This window comes from Palaemon carinicauda, chromosome 31 (assembly GCF_036898095.1).
Source record: "Palaemon carinicauda isolate YSFRI2023 chromosome 31, ASM3689809v2, whole genome shotgun sequence".
NCBI lineage: Eukaryota > Metazoa > Arthropoda > Malacostraca > Decapoda > Palaemonidae > Palaemon > Palaemon carinicauda.
The window spans coordinates 78193648-78211912 of NC_090755.1; the positions used below are offsets into that span (position 1 = coordinate 78193648).

Sequence of the window (18265 nt, forward strand, 5' to 3'; positions counted from 1 at the left end):
TGGGGAGGGGAGAGAGAGAGAGAGAGAGAGAGAGAGAGAGAGAGAGAGAGAGAGAGAGAGAGAGAGAGAGAGAGAAATATTAGCCTTCTAATACTTAGCAATACTATATAAGACCTTAAGTACAGGGATTCATTTCATAAACATTCAAAATTATTCTAATCATGAATGGACCAGTTACTCGCACAATAAATTTATTCAATAAATAAAAAACGAATACTTTACAGAGCATACTTGGTTCTCTCTCTCTTCAAGTGAAACATACGGAAATAATTCTAGTACTGGGGATTTATATAGTCTTCAAATAAGAACAATGTATGTCATTACTAGAGGAAAGGAAATAGGACGGTTATTTTGAAATATATAAGCTAAATCAGCAATAAGCATTTTTTACTTGAGCATATTCCGAAATATATAAGCGAAAATCTTCAATTAGCATTTTTTATTTATCTAGTATATTTTGAAATATATAAGACAAAAAATCATCGATATTCATTTTTTATTTCTCTCGTATATTTTGAAATATATTAGCAAAAATCACCAATTAGCATTTATTTTACTTCTCTAGTATATTCAAAATAGCAAAACTTATACACGTGTATATTCCTGGATTATGATAAGCTATCCCCTCCCCGCTCAATGAAAAAAAGTTACTGAACTGTGACAAACTGTGGCTAATTAGAAAACCAGACTTTTTTTCATATAGTAGCTAAGATCTTAAGCATATATGCTTATACTTTTTTAAGAGAACATAGGCCTTCCATAGATTCGACGTTGTGTAGGAGAAAATTTCAATGTGAGTTGCTACTAATTGGATGACAATCTCGAAAGGCAGAGATGAAAAGGTATACATAGAGATGAAAAAAATATTCATAGTTAAAATAAGTAGCTGGAGGTTATATCCACATGCAATTAATGTACTTGAACTCAAATTAATTGTTAAAAAGATGATTAATACAAATTTCCCTTCAGTCACACATTTAGATAACTTGTTTACAGTATTTCACACAATGCTGAAAATTATGCGACCTTGATTTTAAGAGGTCCAGAGGAAATTGACATTTGATTTAGCAATAGTTAATAAAAATTGAAAACATGAACAGCAAATTTGTAAGGCAGAAGTCCTTCCTCATTTACATTTGTTAGTCTTACCCGATTGTTATTGTTAAATTTACCTTTTCAAAAAAACATTTATAATACATAAGGCCACTCCATTTAACATGAACTATATATAATCATTTTGGCTAATTATTTCAAGAGGTACTTGGAACCAGCTAACTATTGAAATGATTGTGACTGTTTAATATCAAATAAAAATTAAGAAATTACAATCTGAGTTTTAATTAGAAGTCAACGCTCATAAATGTAGATTTGGACCTGATTTTCAAGTTAAATTTTAGACGTTTAGAATTTACTAGAAAAAATAGCTTCACTTGTATTTATTAAGGGAAAGATACAGAAAATTCAAAATTAACTAAAATAGCTTTATATGCACTGACTCTGTAATGATTAGGAGCCAATAGAATAATTGCTACTAAACTGAGTAAAAATTAATGTCTTTTATAATCAAATTCCAAAAATAAAGACTGATAAACTTCAAATAATCTGGTGATATTGTAAATGACTTATTTACTTTAACTCGACTTCTGTTCTTCAATTCTCAGTTAGTGACTACTATTGAACTAATGTGATATAAATGGAGTGACCTTTGTAACTAATAAATTGAGCATTTAAAATATTTGAAGGACTATAATTATATTTATCATAAGGGTTTTCACTAGGGTTTCCAACTAGATTGTAATTTGGCTAGTGATAATAGTAACAATAAAATGTTTGATGATAGTATGGCCACTTCAGTCAAGACTATTTGCTACTCCTTTTGAACTTCAAAATTTTGTCTTCTGAAACCTCCTGGAATTTTTTTTCTGTAGTAAATCCCAGAATATTTGTGGCAGATCTTCATTTTGATGTCATTAGGAATGTCTTACAGCAGTTTAATTTTCTAGCTTGAGCAGGAGACTATAATTTCATTTCCTTTTGATGATTCTAGTCTGAAAAATAAATAATAGACGTTAATTTTACAGATATATCTTTCTTAATAGAATATTTTACTGTGCACTTCAATATCATGACAACACTTTTGGTAAAACATTCTACATGATAAACTAAAAATAAAAAAATATTCTAAAATATTGGAAATAATGAGACATGTCCACGATATTCATTATAGCAACCATTACAACCCAAAGTATATCATGTAAAGCAAAAAAGTATTAATTCCTGAATCCTAACAAGGAAATACTTCACAAATCGAATGACTGACTTCTGCTATTCCACTGTTTTCTTCCAGAGATATTCAATAAACCATAAATTCCCTGAATAAAATATTCTACCTTACACCACAGAGGATACCTGGTCAAAAACACAAACTACTCATAAAAACATTCATATAAAAACGATGTTTATAAATTCTGAGCAAAAACAAGATTTACTGACACAGTAACAGTTTCAGGGGTAGACTATTGCTTAGTATACAAGAGTATAGTGCTGTGCAAATGAATAATTATTGTTCCCCCTCACCTAAAATAAGACCTGCAACTTCCTAAATTTATCAAGGAAATATTTCCCTCTCATAATTAAAATGGCATTCTAAACATTCATTATATATAGCATGGATCCTCCACAAAAAAACTCCAGCTATCCTATCATATCAATCAATTTATTCAAGTGAATTTTCTGGTTAACCTTCAATCAATGAACCAGCTTATTCCAACAATCTTCACATCTTACTTATCTAGTTTAACTATAGTAAACCTTATCACACAATCTATGACTAACTTGATACTTCTAAGTGAATTTTCTGGTTAACCTTCAATCAATGAACCAGCTTATTCCAACAATCTTCACCATCTTACTTATCTAGTTTAACTATAGTAAACCTTATCACACAATCTTTGACTCACTTAATACATTTAAGTGAATTTTCTGGTTAACCTTCAATCAATGAACCAGCTTATTCTATCAATCTTCACCATTTTAACTACATATGGATAACTTTATCACACACTCTTTGACTCACTAACCTAATCTCGACTAGTTCACTGGCAAGCTCATTCGATTTTGTTTTTTACTTACTGGGTATACTTTAACTAACCTATCCAAAACTATTAACACAACAGCAATATGACTTTTGCCAATGATTAACCAATGTTACCTTAAATCAATGAAATATCTATCCAACCTTATTCTTTAATATAATCCTGCCTTTATCCACCATTGGCTGCCCTATCCTGCCTTTGTCCCTTGACCGACCAATCATTGTCTTATCGAATTACTAATTTTATTTAACATCAAATAACGAACTAAATATTGTTTTGACTAATATAATGTGCTTACATCACCAAATCTTTAGAAAGCGTCGGCATGACTCACACAACTGCAAGCTCCTAGATTTTAGTACCCCTTTGTATAAATCTAAGCCATGCACATGAGGTAGACTCAGTGCTAAATAAGTCATGTTGGATTATTACTGGCATTCTAAAACCAACACCTCTACCATCTTCATACAAAGTAGACAGTATCCCACCACCCAATATAAGACGAGAAATGCTAGCAAGAACTGAAAAAATTCACAAATCAATGACCCCTTGCATCCATTCCACAATCATCAGGAAGCAAGGCCAAGACTGAAAACCCGCAAAAGCTTCGCAACAGTGAACGGACTAGAACCTTTACGGGCAGCTACTCTCCAGGCTAGAAAAGCGGTGGGAAAGCAACTGATGGCCATCCAATGAGGAGCTGCCTAGCCTAAACGAAGGGATGCCCAGTGAAACATCCATCACCAGGAAGGACTGGGTAACCCTAAACATAGCAAGGGTAAAGGTGGGTATAACTTGATATAACTGCCACAAATGGAGATTAGCCATCATTTCATATGGCCTAGACTTGTGAAGAAATACCAGGTTAACAGCCCAATGTCATAAGGATTAATAGTCCTGAGTTACCCACAGGAAGGTGCAGGTGCTTGATCCCACAGGGACTGGTCACTTGCCTCCGGTATATCAGAAGCACCTATTACGTTATCTTTTAGGGGGCATGTATGGAAAGTAAAGGAGAAGGTAGCTAACAGAAATAACCTCTCTGGCAAATTTGCTAATTCAAAATGGGAAATAAATCCTCAATCTTAAGACAAAAACCCCTGTGGCACTCAACTACTCCACTGCCAAATACTGCTCACCAGTCTGGGAAAGGTCATGTCATCCCCATACAGTTAACGCCAACCTCAATCAAGCATGTCACATAATTACTGGTGCCCTAAGACCAACGCCACTCCCAGTACCCTATAGATTGGCAGGCATTACACCACCAAATATCTGCTGAATAGCCCCTTCAAAGACCCAAAAATATAAACAAGAGAATGATGAAAAGCACCCATGCTATGATCACTGAATGGTTAGACAAAGATCGAAATCCTTAAAAAACTTCATAATCACCACTAGCCTAGACCCCATGGAGTCATCAACTTGCCATCTAGAATGCTGGAGAGAAACAGACCACAGCCCACCAGGCAAAGCCATTCAGAGCCCATGTCAGTTTTTTTTTCCCCATGGATCAAATCTCTATAGAAAGGATTGGGTTACTCTTGATAGAGTAAGGGCTAGAGTTGGAAGACTGCAGACAGTCTTCATAGAGGGGTCTCACCCCCTTTGCTGAGGCCCCATGTGGGCCTCACATACAGACAATGAACCACATACTTTGTGGGTGTTAAGAGCAGCCAATCTGTACAAATTTGAAGCTCTATGAATGTAATCGGGCTGCTACACAGTGGGTACAATGTTGGCGAGATAAGATATGATGATGAATTGTTACACTAGGCTCATGCTCCAGTTAACCTTACAAAGCTACACAAAATTAAGATTCTCTAAAAAGGAAAACTTTCTTTTGTTATATCTTTCAGACCTCTTCCTCCACTGATCAAAAGTAAAAGTGCACTTGACAAAAATTAACTATTATAACAAGCCAAAGTAAGAGAGAGTTCCAACCATGATGGTTTAAAATTAGGACCCTGGTAGCAACACATTCTGTAACCATGCAACCAAAGACAAAAGTGGCTTGGCTCAGGGAGGCAGGTAGGTGGCTCATCCTCACCTACCCATTGTTACTACTGTATCTATCGTTTCAGCTAGCACAAGTTATTGCTTATTTATAGGACAAAAGGAATAATTATGTTAATGTAGGATCAAATGATTTCTCAATGAGGTCGTCATAATTGTAGGATAGAGTGGGGAATGTAATTACATTGTCATCAATATTTGGGTGGTTATTATGAGTATCATATGTGCACAATACAAAAATCATTGTTTTCATTTATAAATTAAAAGACAACAAATCAAGTGAAATTCAGCTGGGGAAATATCTTGTCATATTCCTCATTTATCATCATATTTTACTTATTTTCAGTGGTCTCATACCATAAAAAAAGTCGTTTTTTCCCACTATTTCCTCATAGCAACGTTATCTTTAGAAGTGTTCTTTCATCTCAAAAAAATGAAGGTTCTTTTGATAACTGATCTTTTGAAACAGTGTAAATTGCATTTAATTAAGATTAATATTGCAGACTACTTATTTTCGCTTGCAGTTAACCTGATTTATCCCATTCAAGTTGAAGATATAGCATTCATTGCTGTTCAAATATTTTGTGATACATAGTCTGTTTATAGATAATATAGTTTGTTAGAAGTATGATACTAATTTTCTTCTCTTATAAGTGAACCATATATTAATGTGTCCAGCATTTCCAACCATTAGTTTTTACTTTTCTCTACCCCTTAAATGACACAATTATCGTGGATTCTCAGTGGGAAATGACGTATTACAGGTGGGGATACCATAATAATTGAATTACACAGTGAACGAATGAGACGAGCATAAATCACACCAAACTCAGCTAGAAAAATACACGTACCAAGTGCGTCACAGGAAACCTGGGATTAGGGTGGGGAAAACAGTGAAAGATAATTGTACGGTATCACATCTAAACATCGCCACCTGCCATAGCCTCAGGTGCTATTCCTCATGGATTGTAGTCTTCATCCGCTGTAAGTATTCCATTTGATAAATAATGACGCTATATCACTTGGTAAACCTTAAAACAGATCTTCTTACGTACATTACTCAGAGCTTCTTATATACATCACTTACTTTGATCAAATGCCAGTATAAAAAGACTGTATTCTCCCTAAAGTACTTATTACACAAGTGGCAGCCAGAGAGTGAATGAAGATGACATTATATATTTTGTTCCCACACAAGCATTTTCAATAAACACACCAGCTATTAGGTAACTCCATAGGGTTTAAGAAATTGCTGTCACATAAAACTTTGAGCATAAAACTTTTGGAAGTTTCATTTGGTTCAAAAGGTCAGTTAGTAAATACATCAGATATGAAAAAGTCCTAAATTCATAGGACAATAGCATGAGCATAATTATTCACCATTGATTTGTAAAGCAGCAAAAAAATTGAGACAACCGTTCTTTGGTAAATATATGTTACTTTAATTTATAGCTAAATACGTGAACCATATATTTTTCCTAATTGTTATTTTGTGATTTATCCACTTTGAAAATGAATATAGGGAGCAAACCACATGATTATAGTGTCAAAACCCTCCCCCATACAATAACCACCCTATGGGATCCCTGTGGGAAACCAGGGTTTTGGAAAAAAAAAATAAAGATTTTCAGCAATAGGAATGATAAGAAATGTATAATAAACACAAGATAACGAGTTGCAAAATTATATGGTTCGTGTAAATGGCATGAAGATAAAGAATCTGAATTATCTATGATTCACATTACGTCACTCGCTTCACTCCCATAAACATTATCTTACTGCTCTTCTGTTCTGGCAAGTGGTACAATGATGCGCTGCACAATCCCTCCTCGTGAGCAACTACCCAAGTATAGCAGCCCACAATCAGTCTCAAAAGTATAGAATGGACTTAGAAAAGTGGCTTTCACATTTTAGTCAATCGATACCCAAGTTATTATGCCCAAGGCTCATTGGCCATACAGAGAAGAATGACAAAATAGTCAGCACTCAACCATTTCTTGTAGTGTATTCCTATATTGCTATAAATTGAACAGCAAATATATAATATTTTACCTTCTGGCCAAATACATGAACCATATATTTTACCTACTCATTATGTTGTGATTTATCAATTTTTAACAATGATTATTAGGGGAAAACTGCTGTTCATAAGTTTCCTACCCTCTCCCCTATCATAAACATTATGAGAGACTCCATTGTAAGTGGCGTAAAATTATAAATTCATATGATTCACACGTCCCTCAACTGGTTTCTGTAATCTTATGACTCACTTTGCTAACAAATCAACATTATCTCAATGACGCAAGTTCTTTGCACGCAGTACATGGATGTGCTGTGCTATCAAAATATCATAATTATCTATAATTTATATCATGTACCTCAAATGGCTCTGCTCCACTTTGGCTCGCTTGCGCAGTACATGAACCATATATTTTCCCTACTCACTCATTTTTTTACCATGATCATTACGGGACAACACCTGTTCACAAGATTTTCTACCCCCTCCCTATAATAAAAATTATGGAGACCCTAGTATAAGTGGAGTGAAACTAAATCGTAATTACCTATGACTCATTTGTCCCTCAAATAGTTTTTGCACCACCGAGAGTCACTGCTAAGAAATAAAGATTATCCCACAGCTTCTCTGTCCAGGCAAGCATTACATGGTTACGCTGCACATGCTATCCACGGAGTCACTACTAAAGTATCATAAGTACTGTAGTCATACAGTAATCCTTACCTCAAATTTATGAGGTAGATGGTTGAGGATCCTCTATAGATGGTGGGAGCACTGGGTCAGGATACAAGTTGGTAGCATGAAGCAGTAAATGATGTAAATGCTCGGACCTCCTGTGGTGGTAAAATAAACACAGTATGATAGTTCATGAAAAACGAAAAAAAAAAAGTTTAAAAATTTATAAAAATTAATTTTATTTGGTGGATAAAGCATAAGATATATATTGAACTAAATATTCCTTTTGCATTCCACCACCAAGAAGTAACTTTTGACATCTCCCTAAAACCTCTCAATGTTTTGGGCATCTGCACCTGTCTGTATCCATAAAACATTCTGAATGATTAACACAGAGGTTTGTATATCCTTAAGTGGCAAGACCTTTATAGCTTTTCCATGAATCACTCTGGATTAAATACCCACACTTAATAAAACGTTTTATCAAGGGCACAAGTGAGTATCCATTTTTTGGTTGATCAACCAAAGTTTTTTTGCTCTCCAGCTCTATGCCACCAAATACCCACCTTTGTTGTATTTGGACACTCCAAACTTTGAGTCATCTAATTCACCGACTATGCCAGGCCCACCAATAGCCTGTGAGTTCTGGACAATAGTGCCATGCAGAAAGGTCTTTTAAAGGAAAAATATTCAAGATCAGGAGTTATGTCACACTTGAACGTAGGCTTTAAAAAAAATAAAAGTGCCCTTAAATGTGGTTAAAAAAACCTGCATGCATGAAGCTTTCTCTTTCTTAGCAACCTTGACTGATTGATTATAAGCCCACAGATTCAACTGAGGTCTAAAGGCATGCGGATGACCACATGTAGGGCATTATACGGATGAAGAGATGACTCCACATTTGTGTAAAAACTCATATGCCAGGTCATTTTTTCCTAAAACATACTCATGTTACATCCCACTCTATTAAATAATACCAAGAGCATACACTAGTCATGATGGAACTAAAGAAAAATGGGGGTGGGGATGGGAGAAGTATAAGTACATTCGGGGACTTGAGCTTAAGTACAGTACCTATAAGCTCTATATTGGTTAAAAAACAAGCTGATGAATATGTCATTAAAAAACACACAGTTCCCCGACCAATTGAAACTAACGCATGTCTAATAACCCACCATCGGCCGCTAGCTCCCTTTCCTCCTCTACCTCTGGAGGGACGGCGAGATGCGTCTCTGCTTGCACCCCTGAACGAGCCTCTACCTTTGGCATGAAAGGTAGTGGATGGTTGCTCAAAGGCAGGGGTGAAGACCGGTGACTGTGACAACACCGGTTGGGGGACCAATTGAAAGGTCTGTTGTGGTTGGGCAACCACTTGGGAGGTAGCGGGTCCCGGAAACTGACGTCGTTGCTGACGTTGCTGGGGTTTTGGCTTTTGAGGTTTCCTCTTAGGCTGAGGTCCATCGTCCTGAGAGGGTTTCCTTTTTCTGGACATGCCCCACTTGTGGAGAAGGTTCCTATTCTCCGTGGCGGCTCTGTCAGTTATTTCCTTGACAAGGTCAGAAGGAAACAGGTGCTTTCCCCAGATGTTGGAGGAAATCAGCCTCCGGGGTTCGTGTTTCACGGTGGCACCGGCAAACACGAATTCACGACAGGCTCTTCGAGCCTTTATGAAGTGGTACAAGTCCTTCATTACTGTCAGTAGGTGGGATTTGGATAGTACCATGTAGTGATCTGGTACTCTAGTGTCACAGGCCATCACTTCCAGTTGGACTTGATGAGAAAGAGATGCCGCAAGCCTCTCCTTCGTGTCTTGTTCCCGGCGAAGGAGGTGATCGTTGAGCTTAGGGAGGTCTTCATTAAACTGACGTCCGGCGACGTCAGGATCGAGCCTTCCCACGACGAAAGTATGCTGAACATCTTTCCAGTGTCGAGCGTCAGGGGGGGTCACGATGGAGAAGGGTCTGCACTCCTCCAGTGCAGGGCAGGGTTTCCCTTCTTCCGCCGCTTTAAGGCATGCAGCTAAGGCCTTTTCCAAGAAAGGAAGAACCGCAGTGTCAGGTGCAACGTACGTAGGATGCTTCTTGCTCAAAGCCGGAAGCTTAGAGCAGGTAAAGCCCCTACTCTTAAATGCGGAGGCTAGCATAGCCTGGGCCTTTGTGAGATCGAACACTATCTCTTCTTTAGGTTCGGTCTCTTCCTTCGAGGCAGGTTCGGAACGAAGCCGGACGTAACAGTCCGGGTAGGCCTCAAAGCTTGGGAAGAACTCCACATCTTCCAACGGGACCGTGCCGATCTTGTCACTAACGAAGATCCTGCCGGTCGCAATAACCATATGCTCTGCATACCTCCACGGGTTGGCATGAGAGCAAGCGGGGAGATCCTTGACCGAAATCTTCTTCGGTTCTCTGGATCCAATCATCGACCTGATGGACTCCTGGTTCTCCTTCAGCCTGTCGTCCATGACGGCTCTAATCAGCCGGATCAGTTCTTGGGTAGAAGAAGAAGGATCCGGAGTCGAGGAGGTAGACGGAATGGACATTTCCGTCGGTGTAGGAGTAGGAGGAGGGATGGACGAGGGAGCAGCTCCAAGCTCCGACTCGGTGTACTCCACCTTGTCTTCGTCCTCTTCGGCTCCTTGAGCCATAAGCGTCTTCTCCGTGTCTTCCGAGACGTCTGAGATCTGTTCATCATCCTCGGAATCTAAACGACACTCGTGCATGGACTGAGCCATGACCACATCAGGTTCCACCGTAATTTGGACAGTGGGGATCGCATCTTTTGGTACCACTGAGTCAGGGGAGGCCTTAGGGAACAACAGGGACCTCAGTTCTTCGGTGGCCAGGTACGGTCCAGTAGCATTTTTCTGAAAGCCACGCACCCACTTGCGCAGCTTTTCACGAGAAATGTCTCTAACCTCCGCTGAGGGAGGGTTATGGAAGGCCTCAACTAGGTGGGCCTGGCAGACCGTACAATCCAGTGGATTCCAAAACTTCAAATCCCCTTTCTTGTCTGCACAAGGGGCGTGAGTCCTGCAAGCCGTATGCCCGTAAAACTGCGGGCGTTTCACAGCGCAGAAGGCGAAGTCACACTTCATCTGCTCCTCCTGTGGAAGAAAGAGAAAATGAGTATGGGGGAGTCATAAGAATGGCTCTTAAATTAAGTTAATATTAATCATTAATTTTAACTTAAAGAAGGTGTGATGCATAGAGAATGAAAACAGTAAAGGAGAACATGCTCCATGCATCTCGCCCGGCTGGTTACCATAAGCTTGGTCCTTGGATAATCCAAATGACCGAGATCATTGGATATAGTTTCCTAGAATTCCCAGTATTTTGGAACTCCATGGAAAACCAAGGACAAGATTGGGATCGAATTCATTCGGATCCCAGTTAAGAGCCAGAAGGCCTCATTAAAGGGTAACTGCTTCTGGCAACCAGCCGTGCTAAGATGCACATAGCATGCTGGAATTAGAAGAATGCAAAGAGACAGCATGATCACTAATAGAGCAGTACTAGGTACTGATCTTAATAGCAGAAGCAGCTTATCTGTCTGCGATATAGGGCTATCCTAGTCTTATGATAGCTACAGTAAGGGGGTGCAAGTATTCTTGACGCCTCCGGGGCATCCGGCAAGCCGCCGGCATGCCGGAGCTCGCTCCAGCATAGATTCTGGCATTAGAACAGACAATATTCAAAAGTCAGTTAAATACCAGGATGGCGGCCGCCGGCACAACGGCGGCACGCCGGCAGGAAGCGGCGGCTCCGGCAGTCGGAGGATGCCAGGTTGGTGACTGGGATAAGGATGGTAAGGCAGTATCGGGTTGCCGGCAGTATATGCCGGCAGTATATGCCGGCACTCCGGTGATCGACCGGCAAGCGGACGATTGGAAAGGAGTAGGAGAGCCGCCGGTAGTAGCCGGCGGCAGCCGGCAGTCCCTCGGTACACAGGGGGCTGGCGGCAAGGGTAGGGAAGTCACCAAGTAGGAGGCAGGTATTGCCGACAGTAGAGGCGGCAAGAGACCGGCACCCGGATAGATAGAGAGACAGGGGGAGGGGGGAAAGGGATGCAGGAAGTACCGTCAGGGTTCCAGACATCCCTCCCCCTCCCTGAGGGGGTGTACCCATGATAGAGGCAGGCTCTAACATCCATAAGCAGGGGTCACTAGGGACCGGGAGCTAGGTAGCCCAAGGGAGGGCTAGGGAACACCCAAGAGGGGGGGGGGGGGAGACTCCCATATGCAGAACTATACTAGTAACTAACCTTATAGGACACTATGAAGGTATATGTACCAGAGTGGACTGCACAAGGAAGCTCGGGTAGCCCTACTCTTCCACCCTAAGGAGGAGTTGTAGGACAGGGGACAGATGAGTATAAACTAACCTAAGCATAGGCTAGGCTATACAAGAGATAGGTGGGGAGGGAGAAGAGAGAAGTCTTCCCAGGAAGGGTTTCTGTACCAGAGCGGCCACTAAGGGAAGGGAGGACACTCCCTAACCTAAGATCAGGCTGATCGGCTAAAACGGTGCAAGAGTACAGTTTCAGCATGGAACAGAGAAACCTTCCTAACCCGACCTAGAACAGGGCTAAAAGTCCTGAACTAGGCAAGGAAGAAGACATATCGCTATCGCAGGAAAGTCATAGACTATCCTAGCCATAGAGGTAGGCTAGCCTAACCTCACTCTCAGACGCAGCCCTAAAGGGGGTTCATTCCTTTAGGGAGGACAGAGAGGCGATATATACTCTATTAGACAATTAATCCCTTTACTCAGAAAAGGGATCAAGGCTAAATAGAGGGAATGCCAAGGCAGGGGATGAAGGAAGCATATAGGGGTCCTAATATTAGGTTAGGCTAGAAAGAATCACTGACTAGCCTATCCCCTATATGGTCCCTGAAGGCGAAAACATTTGCATCACTTGTCAAAAGTATTGTAAAATAATAATGCCACTATCTTCATAACTTAGTCTAGGATCACTAATAAATCATGCATGAACACTTGTATGTAGGCTCCTGGCCTGGGGGCTATAGTAGCCGACTGGTATGAGGTCAATCGATGACCGATAAAAAGCGTCTAAACACGATATAAAAGTTCCTAGCTATGAAGACTAAATAAACTAATGTATTCGATTAGTATATAATGCCAGAAGCGTTGTTGTGGCTAACTAAATAAGACATGCATAACAACAACGACGCCATAAAATGGCGGGTCCGGTAGAGGCACAGCTCTGCCACAAAACATCAATTATTTCGAAAAGTAATATTTACTTTACGGCCAGAGCTTAATTAAACAATACTGGAACCTTGTACTCAACTTTCCAGAAGAAGGCGAGGCTGAAGGTAACGACATAGCGAAGATGCAAAGCGATAAAGATAACACAGGGAAAATCCGTCTAAGTAGGGCAGCTACTAAACAAAGGATGAAGACGGGCGTGACGTCATCAGAGCAATGGCGTCCGTTTGTTTACGTCTCGAGTATCAGTAGTAGCCACGAGTGAGATTAGCTGTGGAACGGCTCCCAGCTATTCTCAGTCCTTACACACCGAAGCATTAACTCTGTTCGGGGTGAAGATAGCTATGTGGCACGTTCAGAAATGCGTGTCCCCTGTTGTATTACGATGTCTTAAAGGGAAACCTTTGAGATACTCGCTCCAGAAGTTAGAATTCTGTGATAACCTGTGGTTAAATTCTCTGGGAATATCTTAGTAGTCTTATACCCAAGGAAGCTACCAAACAGGAACCTTCCATCAGGACGCCATGGCTTGAGCCCAAAAAAGCTCTATATTGGTTAAAAAACAAGCTGATGAATATGTCATTAAAAAACACACAGTTCCCCGACCAATTGAAACTAACGCATGTCTAATAACCCACCATTAGGTTCACAAAGGTAAACAACTGACAGACTTGGATATAGCGTTCACATTTGAATCGGACGATACTCAAGTCATAGACCCCCATTAATCATACTGAGAAAAATGCCAAAGTAGCTAGCACACATCGATTTTTTACAGCAAATTCCAGTTTTGCTGGAAAATCGAGTATCACGTATTAACCGGGGGATAGTTTCACTATCGCGTGAGCAACAATAGCTATATACTGAACTGAGCATTTTAAACAATCAATGACCAATATAAATGAAATTACACTAAATTTCAAAATAGATTGAATTCCCACATGGAAGACATTTTCTTCCAACGGTAGACATGGCGGAACTAATGCATTTTTAATACATCAGGGAACTTACGCATAAATATCTAGCCGCTCTTAATCATAACGCCAACTAATGATTACATCATACAAAAAACATAAGATACCAAAAGCGAATGAAAAGCTATGCATGTGCAGTAACTCACAATCTGTCTCTCAAAAGTAAACAATTGAACAATACACAATTGTGACCCAGTCCCAATTACTTATTTAGAGAAATATGCCAAAATAGCCAGCACTCGTCCATTTCTTATAGAAAATTCCATTATTGCTAGAAATAAGTATATATTACCAATTAATGCATTATATATTATCAAGTTCTATACACGTGTTGCTTTATATTCATTATTATTCTCTTTCTTCAAGTTTAGAACAAAATATGTCTAACAAGTAAAAAATCTACCACTTCTTATAACTAAATCCAGATTTGACAAGGCATTCAACTATTATGTATACGGTTACCAAGTGCTATGCTGTGAATTTTTGTTACTTGTGCCTTAGGTAAAGTTTTGATGAGCCAAACTGTATCACAAGCTATATTACAAAGCTTAAAACTCTACAGTAAAAGTTTGATAACTGTTTGAGTTAAGTTTTAAACAGGAATATGTCATGCGGTAGGTTAAGTTGGGATATACAGTACCTCCATAATTGATTTAATCTACACCATTGTATTTGACGTTGGGATAGTGTATATCCTCAATTTAATTCTATCTACAACATTATAAGTCACATAGGTTAGGGGGGGTCTCAGTATGGCTAGGTAAGGAGACCGCATCCTAGGTTAGTACACATTCCTGTAATCTAGATAAGTGTTAAGGTAGGGAAAGGCAGTAAATCTTGTTTAAACATATGAGGCAGCCCCATATTTACTTTATATAATAGACAGCATTTTGTAGTAATACTTTAAAATGGTTGCCTTAAATTATAGGTCAGGACCATGATTTTGGTTTTAGTCTATATCATTGTAGGCTAGATTATAAAAGGTCCTGTCAGGTTGCATCCACCTAACCTGATTCAATTTGCACTGTCTAAGGTCTTGCTAGTTGGGAGAGGATTTCAGGTTAGCTAGGTCAGGATCTGATCCCTAGGCTAAGACATCTCTTATCGTTCTGTGTATTCATATACTGTATTATATTGTAGACTTTTGCAATATTAGGGAATTAAAGTTAATTTTGATGTAAATATTAGGGCAAAATTTATGGACATCCCACTTTCTTGATTAGTGCATTACAGTTCATTTCAAGGTGTGCTCAGTCGTGCCCTTAAATTCCGACTTGCCAACTGGGCCCATTATCTGGGAGCTGATATGTATAATTAAGCCTTACTGGGGGGTTTAGGCCCACCTAAAAGATGAGATTCCTGCTCTGCTTTTTATAAAAAAAAGGATCTAATACACTAAACAAAGCATTTACAGAATAAACCAACCTAGAACAATTAGGTGTACACAATCACCCAAACTACCAGATTTCTCAAAATTAAAAATATAAATCATAGCACACCATTAATAATATTTGACCCCCTACATAGTTTAAATGGTTATCAGCAAGAAAAAAACTCATATCTAGACCTACAGGTGGGCCTCCGTCTAATAGTTGAGTGTCATATGATAAAAGGGTAAATACATACTTTAAATTCTAGACGAATACATGAACCAAATATTCTCATAGCAAATTAAAGTATGTAACCACCAATAAATTTTAGAAAATGTAAAAATATCTTGTTGATTTTTCTCAATTATAGGTACCATACACTTGTGATTTGATACAGAAAAACACTGAAAAAGCATTACTAATAAAGGAATGCAGTTTCATATAGAAAAACTCCTGTTTGCTGTTTTTTTTAGAAAATGACCTTTATTTCCATCGGAAATAAGTAGTTAATAGGATGTACAGTAATATATCCTACGTTAATGGGGGCACCCAATGTGAACAGGGGAATTTGGGAGGGGAAAATTTACTGGTGAATCGATAATGGTTTACTAATCTTTTTTACTCTATGCATTATTCTCTGGGATGCATAATAAATCCAAAATAAAATTTCAAAATATTGGCATTCTATTACCCTGAAATGTGTATTTCCCTTTTGTTTACATCTAGGTCTGTAACCTGGGAAGGAGGGTCTAGAGGTTGTTCCCAGCTAGGTCTGTGACCTAGGCAGGTTTGTGATCTGGTAAGAGGGGTCTGAGGGACCTGCCCCCACCTAGGTCCGTGACCTGGGAATTATTAGGTTAGGTTAGGTAGGTTAGTTAGGTTCTGCAGCCGTTTACGAATCTCGAAAGTGTTAAATAATCACGTTTTTCCTATTTTCGTTCTCCCCCAAAGTCCCAGGTGTCCTGTGTCCGTTGGTAAAGGGGAGGGATAATGGGAGAACGGTTTATTTGTGGTGGCAATAAAGGTCAAATTCATTTAAACCACATTATTTACTGAAGGAAAAGTATTTTTATCTATTGGAAATGTAGTTCCGTGTTGTTCTATAATTTTACCTGAGATTTAGCCCTACTTCAGTATGCTTACAGTCACAACTTTGTTTTACAATTCGAAATAAAAATATATTTTCACTCAGAAGGGGGAAAAAAATTATTGAAAAAACTTCTATGACCTATTACATCTAATATTCATTACACATAAACTTGGACTTGCGCAGTAAATAGGATTTGGACCTACGAAGTTCTGCCACTGGTAAAATGCCTTGGCCTTTGGACTCCCGCTCAAAATGGAGTAGGCCAACCAACACTGCAAAATTAAATATCGACCCATTTCTTATTCGAAAATAACTCTAATGATACATTAATAAACCAGACCTGTAAAGTAAATTAACGGTACCAACCTCTGGAGAAACGGAAGATTTTTAACTGAGGAAAATGTCGGAAATGTGTCTTCTTTCAACTACTACCGTCAATGTAATGAGTAATGACACACGCCGACTGCGGAACAATACATTTTCCAGGAATATTTTTATAATTTTGATGAAAATGTGTTTTTTATTATTGAATTACCATTTAATTGTGTCTCTCTCTTAAATAATTTGATATATAGATAGAATAAAAAATACTGTACTAAATGCATACTTACCTCCGCTGATTTTACGATAAAAAGCAGGAAATGCCATGAACTACTTTTCTGACTTTTTTCCCCCTTACTTTTTCGGATTTTTCGATATATATATATATATATATGTGTGTGTGTGTGTATATATATATATATATGTGTGTGTGTGTGTGTATATATATATATATATGTGTGTGTGTGTGTGTGTATATATATATATATATATATAAGAAAAGTATATGCTTGATTACGTAAAGGAACAATAAAAATACTTTGTGTAATACTCTGAAAACATTAAACAAATCCGTAAATAACAACCAAGTAAATATATTAAAGTCCAACGTAACACTAAAAGGTTAAAAAAAATAAATTTCTCTTCCCAAAAAATTTCAATGAATTGAAATTATTCTCTTAGATGTTACTTCACGCTTTTTGCAATATCATCTCAAGTAAATAAATACACGTGAAGTTTTGTTATTAAGGTTTTCTGAGAATTATTATGTATTAGTGTACACGACCCATTAAAAATGACTGCTAATGGATATGCACGTAGCCCCTCTCACAAGGGTATGACTACTCCCTTTCCTCCTCCTCCTCCTCCTCCTCCTCCTCCTACTACTATTACTACTACTACTACTACTACTCGCAGGCAGGTAGTTATGAGCGTGATAGGATATATATATATATATATATATATATACCGTTTATCTCTCTCTCTCTCTCTCTCTCTCTCTCTCTCTCTCTCTCTCTCTGAAACTTATATACTAGAACCTTTGATTTCTTGAAACTTTGCTAACCCAGGTCAAATAATTACGTGTTGATATTCGTCAATGTTCAACGTGACCTGTAGAACTCTCTCTCTCTCTCTCTCTCTCTCTCTCTCTCTCTCTCATTGAGAATGGATATAATTTGCACCTTTATTGCTTGAAGTTTACCTAGCCTTGTTCCATCATATCCAGGAGCTTTCCATCTCCTGAGTTTTTAATGATAGCTTCGACTTCAAACACACCAAATTCATTCATGGGCATATCAAGGTCTTCATCAGCGTCAGGTATATCAATCAAATGAGTCCCTTCATGTCTTCCATTCATGACCTCATTAAAGTGTTCCATCCATCGTTGCCTTTCTTCATCTTCAGTTTTTATAACAGATCTGTCTTTTTTGTGGAGCATACGCTTCTTTGCCCCCATAGGGATTTCATTAATAATTCTGA

General features: G+C 38.6%; 1 long non-coding RNA gene across 1 annotated transcript; it reads right to left on the reverse strand.

The window, feature by feature from the left end:
• Positions 1-1253: 1253 nt before the first annotated feature.
• On the reverse strand, positions 1254-16911 carry LOC137625023 (uncharacterized). Its single transcript, XR_011040803.1, has 3 exons — positions 16832-16911; positions 7852-7961; positions 1254-2048 (listed from the first exon to the last, which is right to left on the reverse strand). It is a non-coding gene; the product is annotated as an uncharacterized lncRNA (long non-coding RNA).
• Positions 16912-18265: the final 1354 nt, after the last annotated feature.